At 39.9% G+C, this 15,103-nt stretch overlaps 1 protein-coding gene across 2 annotated transcripts in view; it reads left to right on the top strand.

Annotated features, from left to right (window-relative positions):
* Positions 1–2,034: 2,034 nt before the first annotated feature.
* Positions 2,035–15,103, top strand: part of st3gal8 (ST3 beta-galactoside alpha-2,3-sialyltransferase 8) — a 25,447-nt gene continuing 12,378 nt past the window's right edge. For both annotated transcript variants that reach the window (XM_031733229.2, XM_031733227.2), the window contains exon 1: positions 2,035–2,136. The gene's annotated coding sequence lies outside the window, so the exon portion shown is untranslated. The remainder of the gene's footprint in view (positions 2,137–15,103) is intronic.

Below are 15,103 nucleotides of genomic sequence, written 5' to 3'. Positions count from 1 at the left end.
AACCTCGTTTTAATGTGGTGGTCACATTTAGACATTCTCGGATTCTAGTTTGCTTTCATAAGTCAACCTTTGTACCTCATAGGCTTTAGTTTTCTGTCTAAATAAAAAAGTTTCTTTCTTGTTTACTTATTCAGTCTCTGAGTTTTGGATTCGAACCATGCCTCATCATAACATGAGCAATACAAGGGCTGAAACTTTGAAGGTTAAATGATCAGTACTGAAGATTAAGATCTGTTAGAAAATATCCAGTAAAACTATTTTTTATAGATACAACTCTCCAAATTAAAAATAAAAAACTTAAGACTTTAACAAAAAACAACCATAATCGGGTTTTTAAGTATCATTAATATGAGTGGGTTGTGAGTAAATTCATCAACTTTAGGGCCTCCGCTCACCCTAGTCCATATAAGTAAAGCTGCTTTAAATTCATAGTTCTGGCTGGTTTCATTTTCATGACAACGGTGGCGAAAACTCAAAGGCACTATTCATTATAGCCATATGAAAATGCTACCAAAAATCATAGTTTCTCAGGTACAAAACATAAAACATAAAACAGTATTCACTCTAATTTAAACAGATTTCATTTCTAGAACAGTTACATGGCAGTCTGAGAAATATTGTAGTAGTGTATCACAGGTTTCTATAGCTCCCAGATGCCATTGTAGATTACATCTATATTTAAAGCGTATTTAAAGTACAGTACAAATCCGAAATGATTCCAAGATGGTCCTCCAGCGAACATTGCTGAACACTCTGTCCCACTATTATTGGTAATTGTTTACAGAGTGATAATATTTTAGCTGGCTAAATTTATGGCCTGGTCTGATCTGCAGCTTAAAAACAAAATGAACAGAAACCCATAAATGTGAATGCCAAAAACCACTGGAATGAAAAGTATGACACTAAAATATGGGCTAATTACAGCCCAATTAGTTTCTCTGACTTCAGCTGACTGAACTACAGAGAAAATTACTGAAGCTTCTTTTTTTCTTCCTTCTCTTTATGGGGACATACTCACACCCAAGTTTATTTCAGGTCAGAGATTAATTGCTTTGACTTGTATTAATTCTTGGAAACTAGCTACAGGTTACCTGAAAAGAACCTAAATTAACCTAATAAGTACAGTGGCCCTGAGAGGCCAAACGGACTGCAACTTCAGAAAACACCTGCAAAAAGAAAAATGCTGAAAAAAGAAAAAATGCTGCAAAAAGAAAAATGCTGCAAAAAGAAAAACGCTGCAAAAAGAAAAACACTGCAAAAGCACACAAAACACAACGGAAATAGGAAAAAACACAATGGAAATGTTTCTGGGGAGACAATAACCCGACAGACCAGTTGCACGAACCAAAACATGTATGTATATTCCAGATATCTGTAGTATTATTAGAATCATATTATTACAACACATTTACCTCTCCTCCACTTCTTTGAAGTGTCTCCCAGTCCCAGCGCACTTGTTAGCATGTTTTGGTTCGTGCAACTGGTCCGTCGGGTTATTGTCTCCCCAGAAACTTTTCCATTGTGTTTTTTCCTATTTCCGTTGTGTTTTGTGTGCTTTTGCAGCATTTTTCTTTTTGCAGCGTTTTTCTTTTACAGCGTTTTTCTTTTTGCAGGTGTTTTCTGAAGTTGCAGTGCAGCGTTTTTCTTTTTGCAGCGTTTTTCATTTTGCAGCATTTTTCTTTTTGCAGGTGTTTTCTGAAGTTGCAGTCCGTTTGGCCTCTCAGGGCCACCGTAAATAAGCTCATAACTTATGTTTAATTAACATAAATTAAACCTGATCTAAGAACCTAAACTTGAACCTATTGTTGGATTTTATCTCCTTGCTTTTTCTCAACAAAGCCGAGAAGGCCTAACCAAATAAATCTGTAAAGTCTTTGCTGCCATTTTGTAAAATTTTAAAGACCACATACTCAACACTGCAACATGCCTGTAACATAAAGACACACCCAAAAAACCGCACCGTTAGAAAGAAAAAAAAAATGTTATTTAGAAAAAAAATCCCCTTATTCGTCAGGCCCCTCCCCCTCCTGGTAGGTGGGGTCTCTGTTCTGCATCATCATGCCCTCAGCTCTGCTGCTCCTCTAAAAGAAGGGAAGAAAATCTAGCTGGTGTCTGTTGCAGCTGCTTTTCTTTCATGTAAGTGGTTTTCGGTTTGTTCTTCTCGGAGCTTTGTGAGGTTTTACTGGCTGTTTACTGGCTCGTTGTGTCTAAACCCGTGTACCGACCAATCTGTGTGACGGCGTGTTCGTTACTCGGGCTAGAAACTTCTTAAAGTTTCCACCTAAACTTAACGCATTTTGAAGCCAGTTTTACTACGGATTGTGCTGTTTTTCTCTTGACGTGGGTTGCTTGTTTGTGTTGTGATTTTTAAAGGAAAGAAAAAAGCGTGAGATACTTTAGAAGGAGGCAGATAACGTTGGGGGTCGATTGGGGACAAATACCTTCAGACTTGAGGTCTCTACTTTTCTATTTTTGTAGCTGCCCGTCTGCTGCTGGGGTACATGCAGTTGCAGTTCTTTGTATATCCAATTTGAAGGAACCACAACTTACTACACAGCACTCCTTTAAAATTAGTTTAGAACTTTACTCTGCCCTTTGTATCCACATCTCTATTATATTTTAGGTTATTTTTGCTTGACCTACATAATTATAGCGGCTTTCATGGTGGTGTTAGTGGCGACTTCAGAATATTCTCATTTGTCATCTTCTATGCCTTTATGCAGTATTTGATGTACCTTTAGAAATAATTTTTAATGGCCTGCTTCATGTATTCCCGAAATATTGCTGTAGTTTTTCTGTTTAAAAGGACTTTTAAAATTATAGTACTGGTAGGTGAGGACAGTTTCATTGTCGTGTGTATTGTTTTTATTGTACTTTTTAATATATTTTACCTAATCAATGTTTACAGTATGTCTAAAGTCCCGTGATCCTGTGTGTTGTAGCTTGCCTCATAGACTTTACTTATCGCTCATATTACTCCTGTAATATTCATTAGCTTGTCAGAAAACTATCCGCCTAACCATCCATTCATGAGGAAATGAACATCTTACCAGAGGGTTCATTTAATGCCGCCCCCTCAAACAATATGGTAACAGTAATAGTGTGGGACATCCAGTAAAGCCTTCAATTGGTTCCACATAGAAGCATCATCAAAAACTGTAGACGTTACCCAGCTTTTATACTCCTTAGTCAAGCAAAGTAATGTAATAATGTCAGCACCCTTATTTACAAGCCTGATGATAAATACTGGTAAGCACAGAGCAAAGGATGTAAAAGCGTGTTGTGCAGCGCACTATCGAAAAAAGAACTTCCTTGAATAGGAAGTTAAGGAGAAATATTGGGCATGCATACATAAAATGTATATTTAATAGTACTTCTCAGTCATGCTGCGCTCAGTTTGGTGTATTTACACGTAGCTGCACTCTACTGTGTTCTTTTCCTCCCACATCTAACTTCAGTGTATCGCTAGTCTGTAGTTATCTTACCGAGAGTCTTTATAGATTACAGCTGGTGGTGCTCGGCTGCTCTGTGTGCATTTAATGTGTTCTTGGAGTGGAGTTGGCCTGTTGTCTGCTAGTGCTTTAACAATATTATATTATGTGTTGAGGTTTTCTTGGTGTATTTTTGCCTTAATGTAGAGTTCAACTTTACTGTTACTGGTAAAAGACCGAGTGTTTATATAGAGAAGCTGCTGTAATATTTGTGCTGTTGACAGTGTGGCCTGTTTCGACTCCAGGTTGTTATTATCTCTGTAATATTGGTCTGCTAGTAGCCTCCGATTGTCTGTGTGTAGCACTCCTCCATTAGAGCATTGCCTGTTTCCTGTTGATATCCTGGAAACAATCAGCAGTTTTATCTGTGACACCTTATCAACAAATATCTAATTATGAATCCTCAGGACATTTAGCATTACAGCAAAACACACACAACAGAGCAACTGTGCTAAATATAATATTTTTGTAATCTTCCCCTGGCTGTCAATATTATGTATTGCAGTATCGCTGTGATAGCAGTTAATAACTTAGTTGTTGTTGACATCTCATCATGAAACTGTGAGATCAATAGAAGTTTTCTAGTCAGTTTTAGGGCGATGTGCCTCCTCATCAGCTCACTAGACCAGTGTTTGTTTGCCTCATCACAATTGGGTCATGAACTATGACAAACAAATAAACAGACCTTGGCGTGCTGGTGTAAAATGTCCCTGGACTGCTGACTCTTTGTTGTCGCTGTGTTTGCTCTAATTCTTGGAATGCAGCGGGCTCAGCCTATGCAAGGTGAATGTACATATAATAACCCTAAATTACATTTAATTAAATTAGATCAGCAGAGTGTCAGAGATGCCCAGCCCAGCTACCGGAGTCTGTATGATGTCTGATGCATCCCTTTTTTCAGTTGCCCTGCACGTCTTTGGCAATTAGTATTTGTGGCTTCATTATGTACCTTTTGTTGTGGTCTCTAAATTCATGGATCAAAGGAACCCAAGACACTTAAACACAAATAAGGGAGATGGGAGCCATGGCAAAATCAAACAAAAGAGGGAAAAGCCCTGGAACCAGCCGTGATTCAGGCTTCTCTTCTAAGTTAATGTCAGTATACAGAAAAAAAATCTTCCAGTAATTTCTAAATTAAATAATAATTAAACAACACTACAAAGAGTAACTGAAGGGAAAGGCCAGTGCTGACGGGAGAGAGACCAGAAGAAGAAAGGAAAGAAGAAGAAAGAAGAAGAAAAACAAGCAATCGGAGGGTGAATGGACAAACGCATCAAGACTCCCATGAATTATTTTAAACTGACCAGGCTCAGAATATATTTCTGTCAAGGTCACTGTGTTCCATACAGTCATAATATTTTACCTGACAGAGGACCATAACTGATCATGTGTTCATGTAAACTAGCTGTTGATTTACAGAAGAAGGGCGCAGACAGATGGCCATGTCTATGATACTGGCTGTCTTGTACTTAATTTTACAGTCCCAGCTATTATTGCTCTCTTTGTCTTGTTTATAGTTGAATGGTAGAACAAAAAAATTCAGTGCTTTATGTTCAAAACTTCAAACAAGTGAGAGAATTGTGGTTCATTTTATATCGAGGGCCAACTACAGCCCACTTTGATCATAGGTGTGCCAGGCCAGTAAAACTCCCGTGTAATTATGTTTGGGACTGTCTGTGATATTTATGTTTATGTGACAACTGAAATGGTACACTTAAATGTAATGTAATGATAGTCAGTGGAGCAGGTTGTGTGGTCATTTGGTGTGGGATTTTTTTTTTTTCCTTTTTAGACTGGGTTGGAGCTAAAGTAATTATAGAGGCCTGACTAAATCTGAACTACAGAGATGAGTTTTTACAGACTCACTGTCTGCTCATTTGCCTGAATCCATTTTCATTTCCCCACCAAACATTCAGATGTTAGTCACAGGATTTTTGTGTGGCAATACTTAATGCTGAATAGATGTTGTCTTATAAAGTGGACTTTCAGACTACAAGGAGAGCCACTTTCTAGAGAAACAGGACAATGACACGTTTAGGTTCAGTAAAAATACGTAATAAGGATAAAAAAAAAAAAAAAAAAATCATGTCTGTGAGTCAAGGCTTTCTGTACCGGATATGAGGGCAAGCTTTTTTCCCCTCTCTTCTTCCTGTGCTGTATTACTGTGTGTATAGTCGATCGTCTGTCTTTGTGAGAACCGCTGTAAGTTACGTTTCTGAAAGTCAGAATGTTTTTTTCCTCAGTAGGGACCGTTTGAAGATAAATACAAGGTTTTAAATTTGGAATTGGCGTGCTTTATGAAAGACTAGGGAATGTGTTTCTGACTGTTGGTGTAGTGTGTAATTCACAAGGATTGTACCAAGTGCAATTTTAGGACATCTTAGCTGATCCTTCCTTCTTCAAAGAGATGTTTAAGGGTTCAGACTTGGACCTAAGGAATTTATTTTATATCACTGTCCTCTCAAAGGCTCAAAAACGCACATGTGGCTTTTGCCTTCATAAACTTTTAAGAGCTTGACACACTTTCTTTCCTATTTCAGGTCAGCAATACTTCTGAAAATGGCAGAAATTAAGTACTGTCTCTGTTATGCTTAAGGCAACTTAAATATTCCTACAGTTCTGGTATCTAACAAAGGATTGTGCTCAGCATTTACTTCCTTTGTGAAAGAACAGTTTGCATCAACAAGGTGCTCAATATTTATTTTAGATGGGAGTCTACACATTGATCAGGAGTCAATGAGACCAACAAGAAACAATTAGACCTTTAAAATGAATCAATAATGGCATTAAAAGTAGGGCTGGACCATATCACTTTTTTTTGCACTAATAAAGCTGTGGAGTTGTAAAGTATTTTGTCTTGCGTCAATTATATCGTCAGTTATATCGTTATCACAAATGTTCAAATATATATCGTGATAAATATTTTAGGCCATATTGCCCTGCCCTAATTAAAAGTCATTCTAACCTTATCAATGTAAATTCATGGTAAACATATTATTAAAGCGGCACTGAGTTGGTATGTGGATTAAAACAAAATGTATCTCCTGAAACAGTTTGTGTGTAAATACAGGAACACCGGAGGGTTAAACAAAACTTTGGACTGTTGATTATCTTATCTGTCAGGGATTAGTAGACTATTGGTCAACAGTTTTGTATTTACGTGAACCAGTTTATTTAGCTGTATCACATGAAGAAACCGACAATACATGAAATCATCCAAAAAATAAAAACAGTTTATAAAGAAAAGCAGAAATTATCAATAATACCAAACAAACAAAACGGGTAAATCAGAAAATAAGACAGGTAATTCTTAATTTGACAATTTTTCTTCTTAGTATTTTCACCTTGCTTTTTACATCAGAGGAAGCATACGAGGCTCTGCAGTTTCAACAAGAATATAAAAGAGAGGGGGTGTGAAAGACAGTGGGAAAGGCAACAGCTGCTGTGTCCAGGGCTCAAGAGTGCAAGCTTTTCACTTAAATTTGCAACTACAAACAAGTGTTTGTAGTTTTGCTTTTTCCCCTCTAAAATGTAACATTGACGGTCTCACATATTCCCAGAGTCTGTAACAGCTGAGCTCATTACTGCAAATGTAATGAAACCTTTGTGGGCCAAAGAGTTTATTACATCAGAGGACCCGGTCTGATCACATCAAGTAGACTGTACTTACTTTGGCATGGGTCTCGACAAGGCCTTGTTCCTTTTACAGACATTTGAGAAAGCAAGCAGCTGTTGCTTTGTCAGCTGACTAATTTGTGTTATCAACATGGAGCTTTAGTCTCCACTATAACCCAGTTAAAGTGAACGTCCTCAGTTGCCTAGACGTTTTTACACATCAGCTGAAGAGACCTTTGGTGCTGCATATTGGGATTTAATAAGCGCGAAAGGGACTTGTCAACAGAAGTGTCAGAGATCAGAGAAGGAGAGTAAGCAAGATAGGAAGTCCTGTTGTTGCAATGTGTTCTTGGGACAGGAAATTATCTGTATGCTCATCTAACCCTCCCCATCCTGAAATCCCTGAACAACATCCAGACCCTCCACTGTCTTTTCAACTCTCAGCTCTGGGGCATTTACATTGCCTTAAATGGATGTTTCCTATTTCGTTAATAAGGGAAACAGGATTTCTGAACAGGTTTGAAAGACTTCAGGCATGAACCCAGCAGAAGAGGAAATGAATGTTGGTGTCCATTGTTTAAAAACCTCTGAGGCATTCTTTTGTTAAAAAAAATATTCATTTAAAAGCACTGAACTGTTTGTTCAGCATTAATAAAATTGTCAGATGCAGCTGGATCAGGCATGAAAGTCTTGTTGTTGACTCCACAGTACAAAGTTCATATGATGTCAAACCGAGCACAGCTTATTTTGTGCTCGTTTCATTTTACGTGTTAACAAAAGTTTATGGTACTCATGCATTCTTCAACAACACAGTCCTCATAACTTTGTGGTAAATGTGATTTTTATGATCTCTCAGGTCTAATTGGAATGGTAGAAAATAAAAGGCTGACTTCAAAAGTAAACACTGTTAAGTTCATTTGTCCACAGTAATGACTCTGAATGTTTTGTTTACACTTTTTAGAGATGAATGTCTAAATTCAAATTTATGGTTCAGAAGGGAAGAGGGTGTTTGCAGCCTACTGGAAGTCCAAGGATGCCCCATCTATCTGCAGATGGAGGTATGGTACAAGTGGTCTGTGGGTCACTCTTGCTTGTGCTGTTGTTGGTCCAGAAACAACGAAAAGTGTCGACTGCAGCTACTATCTCGCTTTTTGTTCTGTTTTGTTTTTTCCCTTTAAAGTTTGTTTTCTTCTCCCATTCCTGGACCAACTTTGCTGTTGCTCCTTTCTCTATTTTGTCTCATTTGTCAACCGATAGGCATTCAGCAGATGCATACGTCAAATCAAATCAAAGCTTGTTTCTATAGCACATTTTAAAAGACCAATGATCATAAAAGTGCTTCACAGTCGACCGCAAGACAGATAAAATTCGGGACAAAGCATAACAAGCAAACGGGGAATAAACAACACATTTGCATAGTTCAGTGCAAACTGGATGAAAGTCAAACTAGTTTGATTCAAAAGCCTTCAGTTTTTAGGCGCAATTTGAATGATTGGATAGACTTAGGCTAGGTTCACACTGCAGGTCTTAATGCTCAATTCCGATTTTTTGATCAAATCCGATTTTTTTTGTCTGCTTGTTCACACTACAAATAAAATGCGACAGCAAACGCGCTCTAGTGTGAACGCTCAAAGCGGCCCGCATGTGCAGAAGAAGACGTCACACACAACTCCCTCTGTTTAGACCCAGAGCAAACAATATTGTTTGACTGATTGCCCCTAATATAAAGACTTCGGACTTTATGTTTCACAATTTTTGCTTTAAGTTATTTTGTTATTTACATAATAATGTAGATAACCTAATAATGATCCCTATTGCTGTTTTAGAGGAGCGGTGCTTCAAAGGATAGTTGCAGATTTCTGTCAGAATCTGCAGATTATACAGTACAAATAAAATGTTCACGTTTCTCCAACGTGGTCTTCCCAACAGTTTCACCGGATGGCCAGGAATCGTTCGCGATGTCTTCTCGGGCGCTTCTCCGGCGCTGATAATTGGCGTCTGTCTTGTGTCAGTGACGTAAAAGACGGATTTAATGCGACATGACCGTTCACACAGCAGTCGCTTTCTAAAACACTGGATATGTATCGGATTCAGTACCACATACGAAAGTGAAGTATCGGATTTGTGCCGTTCACACTGTCATACCGTGATCGGATATGGGTCGCATAGGGTCAAAAAAATCGGATTTGATGCGCTTTCGCCTGCAGTGTGAAGGTAGCCTTAGACATGCAAATATCAGTTGGGAGATTATTCTAATCAACGTCATCTGCTTCCAGCGAAGTGCAGTTGTTTTTGGAGGACTGCATATGAGCCTGTCTGCATTGAAAACCCCTCTCTGCTCACTGTCCAAATGGAAAAGCGGTCGGATACATTTGAATGACCATAAATTGCGCTCAGAGTAGAGCTGGGCGATATATCAAATTCAAATTCAAATTCAAATTTTATTTGTCACACACACACAACCATACACAGTATGACATAGGGGTGAAATGCTTGTAGCTGTACAATGCCCGACCATTAAATGACAGAAAAAAGTTTTACAGTATTTATAATTTACAGGTTACTACAAAATTTACAAATTAACTTAGAAATTTACAGTCTCAACAGGACCTGGAAAAACTAGTCCATGCATTCATCTTTAGTAGGCTTGATTACTGTAACAGCATCTTTACAGGTCTACCTAAAAAATCAGTCGGACAACTACAGCTCATTCAGAACTCTGCTGCTAGAGTCCTCACTAAGACCAAAAAAGTGGACCACATCAGTCCAGCTCTGAGGTCTTTACACTGGCTGCCTGTCCGTCAGAGGATAGACTTTAAAGTTCTGATGCTGGTCTATAAAGCTCTGAATGGTTTAGGGCCAAAATACATCAGTGACCTCCTGACCCAGTATGAACCTTCCAGATCCCTCAGGTCATCTGGATCCGGTCTGTTATCAGTCCCCAGTGTCAGAACCAGACACGGAGAAGCTGCATTCAGCTTTTATGCTCCTTATATCTGGAACAAACTCCCAGAAAGCCTCAGATCAGCTGAAACACTCAGTTTATTTAAATCCAGGTTGAAGACTCACCTATTCTCAGCTGCATTTGAATAAAGCACCAAATCCACACTTAAGTTTAAATTTCAAAACCTACTTTTTAACTACTGATTTTATCTACTGTTCTGATTTTATCTACTGTTTTGATATTTGATTTTATATACTGTTTTGTTTGTTTGTTTGTTTGCTTGATTTAATCAAATTTAAATCATGCTTTTTATTTGTTTTTGTTTTTAATGTCTCTGTAAAGCACTTTGAATCACCTTGTTGTTGAATTGTGCTATATAAATAAACTTGCCTTGCCTTGCCTAAAAAATGTGCAAATAGCAGAAAGAGATTATAAAGATTATAAATTATAGGAAATGTGTGGTGGTGCGTGTGTTAATGTGATGTGTGTGAGAGTCCAGTCTTATAGTGATGTGATGTGTGTGGGAGAGTCCAGTCCTACACCTGGTTCAGGGCCCGAATAGCCTGGGGGAAGAAGCTCCTCCTCATTCTCTCTGTTTTGGCCTTAAGGGAGCGGAAGCGCTTCCCAGACCTCAACAGTGAGAAAAGTCCATTGTTGGGATGGGAGAGGTCCATCATAATCTTCCTAGCTTTGGACTTGCACCGCTTGGTGTAGATCACAGGTGTCGAACTCCAGGCCTCGAGGGCCGGTGTCCTGCAGGTTTTAGATGTGTCCTTGATCCAACACAGCTGATTTAAATGGCTAAATTACCTCCTCAACATGTCTTGAAGTTCTCCAGAGGCCTGGTAACAAACCAATCATTTGATTCAGGTGTGTTGACCCAGGGTGAGATCTAAAACCTGCAGGACACCGGCCCTCGAGGCCTGGAGTTCGACACCCCTGGTGTAGATGGACAGCAGGTCAGGGAGCTCTGATTGAATGATGCGTTCGGCCGAGCGCACCACTCTTTGCAGATCTCGTCTGTCCTGCTTGGTGCTGTTCCCAAACCAGGTGCAGATGTTTCCCATCAGGATGCTCTCGATGGTGCAGGAGTAAAAGTTCTTGAGCACCTTCAGTGGCAGATGGAAGTCTCTAAGTCTTCTGAGGAAGAAAAGACACTGACGGGCTTTCTTAACCAGGGTGTTGATGTGACAGGACCATGACAGGTCCTGAGTGATGTGGACACCCAGGTATCGGAAACTGTCCACTCTCTCCACTGGCGTGCCACTGATGATGAGGGGTTTGTAATTCCTCCCCTGCTTTGTAGTGAAGTCCACGATCAGCTCCTTAGTCTTGCTGATGTTTAGGAGGAGGTTATTCTCCTGGCACCAGGTCTCCAGGTTCCTAATCTCCTCCAGGTAGGCCATCTCGATGTTGTCGGAGATCAGGCCTACAACAACAGTGTCGTCAGCAAACTTGACAATGGAGGTGGTGTCTGATGTGGCTACACAGTCATAAGTGTACAGCGAGTACAGCAGGGGGCTTAGAACACAGCCCTGAGGCACTCCAGTGCTGAGTGAGATGGAGGGGGAGACTTGTTTTCCCACCCTCACTGATTGGGGTCTGTCTGTGAGGAAGTTGACGATCCACTGACACAGTGATGAGCTGAGTCCTAGATCCGTCAACTTGGTGAAAAGCTTAGAGGGAATTATTGTGTTGAATGCTGAACTGTAGTCCACGAACAGCATCCCAACATAATTCCCTCTGCCAGTGTCCAGGTGACTCAGAGATGTGTGGAGCAGGTGAGATATGGTGGCATCGTCTGTGGAACGATTAGTCTGGTAAGCAAACTGAAGTGAGTCGATGGTGGCAGGAAGTGAAGAAGTGATGTGATCTCTCATCAGTCTTTCAAAACACTTCATCACGATTGAAGTCAGTGCTACTGGACGGTAGTCATTGTGGCAAGCGGGCTGTTGTTTCTTTGGAACAGGAACAATAATGGACTGTTTGAAGCACGTGGGAACCACTGCTTGGGCCAGGGAAAGGTTGAAGATCTCTGTGAACACCGGTGCTAGCTGGCCAGCACAGGCTCTCAGGACCCGGCCAGGAATTGCATTTGGTCCTGCTGCCTTCCTGGTGTTCACCCTCCTGAAGGTGTTCCTCACGGCATGCTCTGCGATGATGAATGCATTGTCTTCACTGGTGCACTCCGAGCGCGCGCAGCCGTTTGTTGTTTTAATTGTTGTTTTTTAAAAATATCGATATATTTTTATATGAGATATAAGATGTGACAATATCCTTTATATCGATATAGTCTATGTTACATTATAATTATAGTTGCGGAGCCGCAAGTTTGCCTCTCTTTCGTCCACTTTTGTCTTTATGCAACGTTACTCGACCTCGCCTCTCCTTCACTGAACACAACTCCCCCTCCTCCCCCATCGCTTCACCTGCAGGCAGCGACAAGATGGACACGGCAAATCTCCGTTAACGAGTTACTGTGCATCGCCCCGTGCGTGGGGCTGGACGGCGTCAACGTGTTAACAAGCTAACCACGCTAACGAGCTAGCCACGCTAACGCCATGCACGGCCTGAAATCCTTTCATTTTCTCAAAAGTTGACTGCGCGCCTTTTGTATGAATTCTGGTTGTGCTTGATGACCGCGAACCGATTTTATGTGATACACAGCGCTCAGCAATCTGTCAAAAAATGTTTTAGTTCGACTTTGGTAAGCTACGGAGCTGCACCGCTTGATGGATTGTCGGAGCATTACGGCTACCGAGGAGCCTCGCGGAGTGATACATACTGTGCGTCAACGTAATATTACCGTATTGTGTGTGTATAAGGACCATAAATGGCACCTGTTCAGAGACATGGTTACGAAGCGGATTTCAAACTCCAGGCTGTCAGTCACGCTGTAGAAGTTGGGAACAGAGCAGCTGTGAAATCTGTCTAAAAGACGCTGAGCATAATAACATAGTTTACATTTTGACTGCACAATTGTGAGCTCTTTGTTATGCACAAAACAACATAGTTTTCTTTTATTTATAGAGCATCATTATTTAATAAATGCTCATAATTTATTTTTGAGTAGTTTTTTTTCATGTACATCTATGCTGTATTGTTAATAAAAGTGCCTGTGTGACATCTGTGACACAGCTTTGACTAAGAACTCTCTTTTTGTTCTTACTTTATGGCTTTAAAAAAATATCGAGATATATATCTTATATCGCCATCCAGCTAAAAAATATCGAGATATGAATTTTGGGTCATATCGCCCAGCTCTAGCTCAGAGCTTTTCTTAACTGTTATGACTTTGGGGTTGGCAAACACCTATATACAGTTTCCACATACAACTTCATAGTCTGATCTTCCTTCTGTAAAACTGACAATTGCTGATACCATTTATGGCAGGGTGAGACACGCGCACACACATACCTGCACTGGGAAGGTTAATTATGGACTTGGACAGGATTTGGTGCTAGGACCAATTCTTTTTACATTATACTATACTAAAGCATATGGTTACGGCTGGATCAGGTGACCCTGAATTCTCCCTTTAGTTATGCTGCAATAGGTGTAGCCTGCTGTGGGATTCCCATGATGCATTGAGTATTTCTTCTTCAGTCACCTTTTTCACTCACTATGTGTTAATACAGTGGTTCTCAAACTGTGGTATGCGGGAAGTCTTCCCCCCCACCAAAAAAAATTTTTTTTTAAGGTTAAATAGTACACCATGTTCTGATTGAGGGATCTCAGAAAAATTCAAACATACAGCTCTGCCATCACTTCCGACATAAATGAAGACAGGAAAATTAAACAGCAGTGACATTTGTAGGGTTACTGAAGTTGGACTAGCTGGTATATAATAATGTGCTTATGTGGTGGCTAGCTACACAGCTATGGTTAGCATAATATAAACACATTAGCACAGTGAAGCTGGAGGATGAACGCTAACGCAAGGGTTCTCGATGTTTAGGGACAATCACATGTCGGGTTGATGTAAAAAGGACCAAACTTCAGTCAGGAGAAATACTGAGACAATCCATCCACAATACGAGGTTAGTAATTAATATACTGCTGCATGTTGGTGTTACAGTTAAGTTATTCAGTCTCTTTTTATGCATATAAGATAAGATAAATCTCTATTATTTAGTTGGTCGTGGCAGAAAGTGGACAGTACAAAGTTAAGAGCAGCAAAAATTAAGAAAAACAATAGAATGTAAATAAAATAGAGTAAAATAATATGTCAAAATTGTCAGAAAGATTACAGTCCACATAAGCGATACTAGCGAAGGCTACCATGGTTTATTGGTTATGTGTGTTTCCGCCTGCATGTGTGTGGTAATTTCCAGTCTTTGTTGTGGAGTCTGACAGCAGTTGGAAGGAAAGACCTGCCGCCCACATTGTGGGTGCCGCAGCCTGCCACTGAAGGAGCTGCTCAGTGTTGTCAGAGTCTCCTGCATGGGGTGGGAGATGTTGTCCAACAATAACAACAATGTGTCACCTCTCCATAGGTCTGTGGAAGTAGATGATGACTTTGGAGATCGACCATGGTCAAAGCGATCAGTGATAGCTTGCCAGTCTAGGTCACTTTTAGGTCTCTTTACCAGCTATACACACACATTTATATTGTTATGAGCACCATAATTAATTAAATCTGCCTTGCTTTAATTTTATCCCGGATCTCTACATATAACTGGCAGTTGTAAAACAGATGTGGTTTTTGGCTTGCACGGACACATGGACGCAAGGTCATACCAGGACTTCTCCATGCTTTGAAATTAATGTGTGTCTGTGTCCATCATCATCATCGGGAGAGAAAACGGGAGGACATTTCTGAGAGATATCTGATCTTTTCAACTTCTGCTTTTACAGACTCTGCAGACTTACTTGTGGTTCCTAATCTTAGAGTCAAGTGCTCTTTTGGAAAAATAAGGTACTTACAGGTTAAGCTAATAACATGAAAATGGAAATGGATTGTTTAGTAAACCTCCTGATCAAAAGTAAATTCAAAAATAATAAAAGAAAATAAAATATTTGCATGTATGAGTTATATTTTGTATCAAATTTG

This window comes from Oreochromis aureus, linkage group 5 (genome assembly GCF_013358895.1).
Source record: "Oreochromis aureus strain Israel breed Guangdong linkage group 5, ZZ_aureus, whole genome shotgun sequence".
Classification (NCBI taxonomy): domain Eukaryota; kingdom Metazoa; phylum Chordata; class Actinopteri; order Cichliformes; family Cichlidae; genus Oreochromis; species Oreochromis aureus.
Note: the sequence above shows the minus strand (reverse complement) of the source record. Positions and strands in the feature narration are given on the sequence as shown.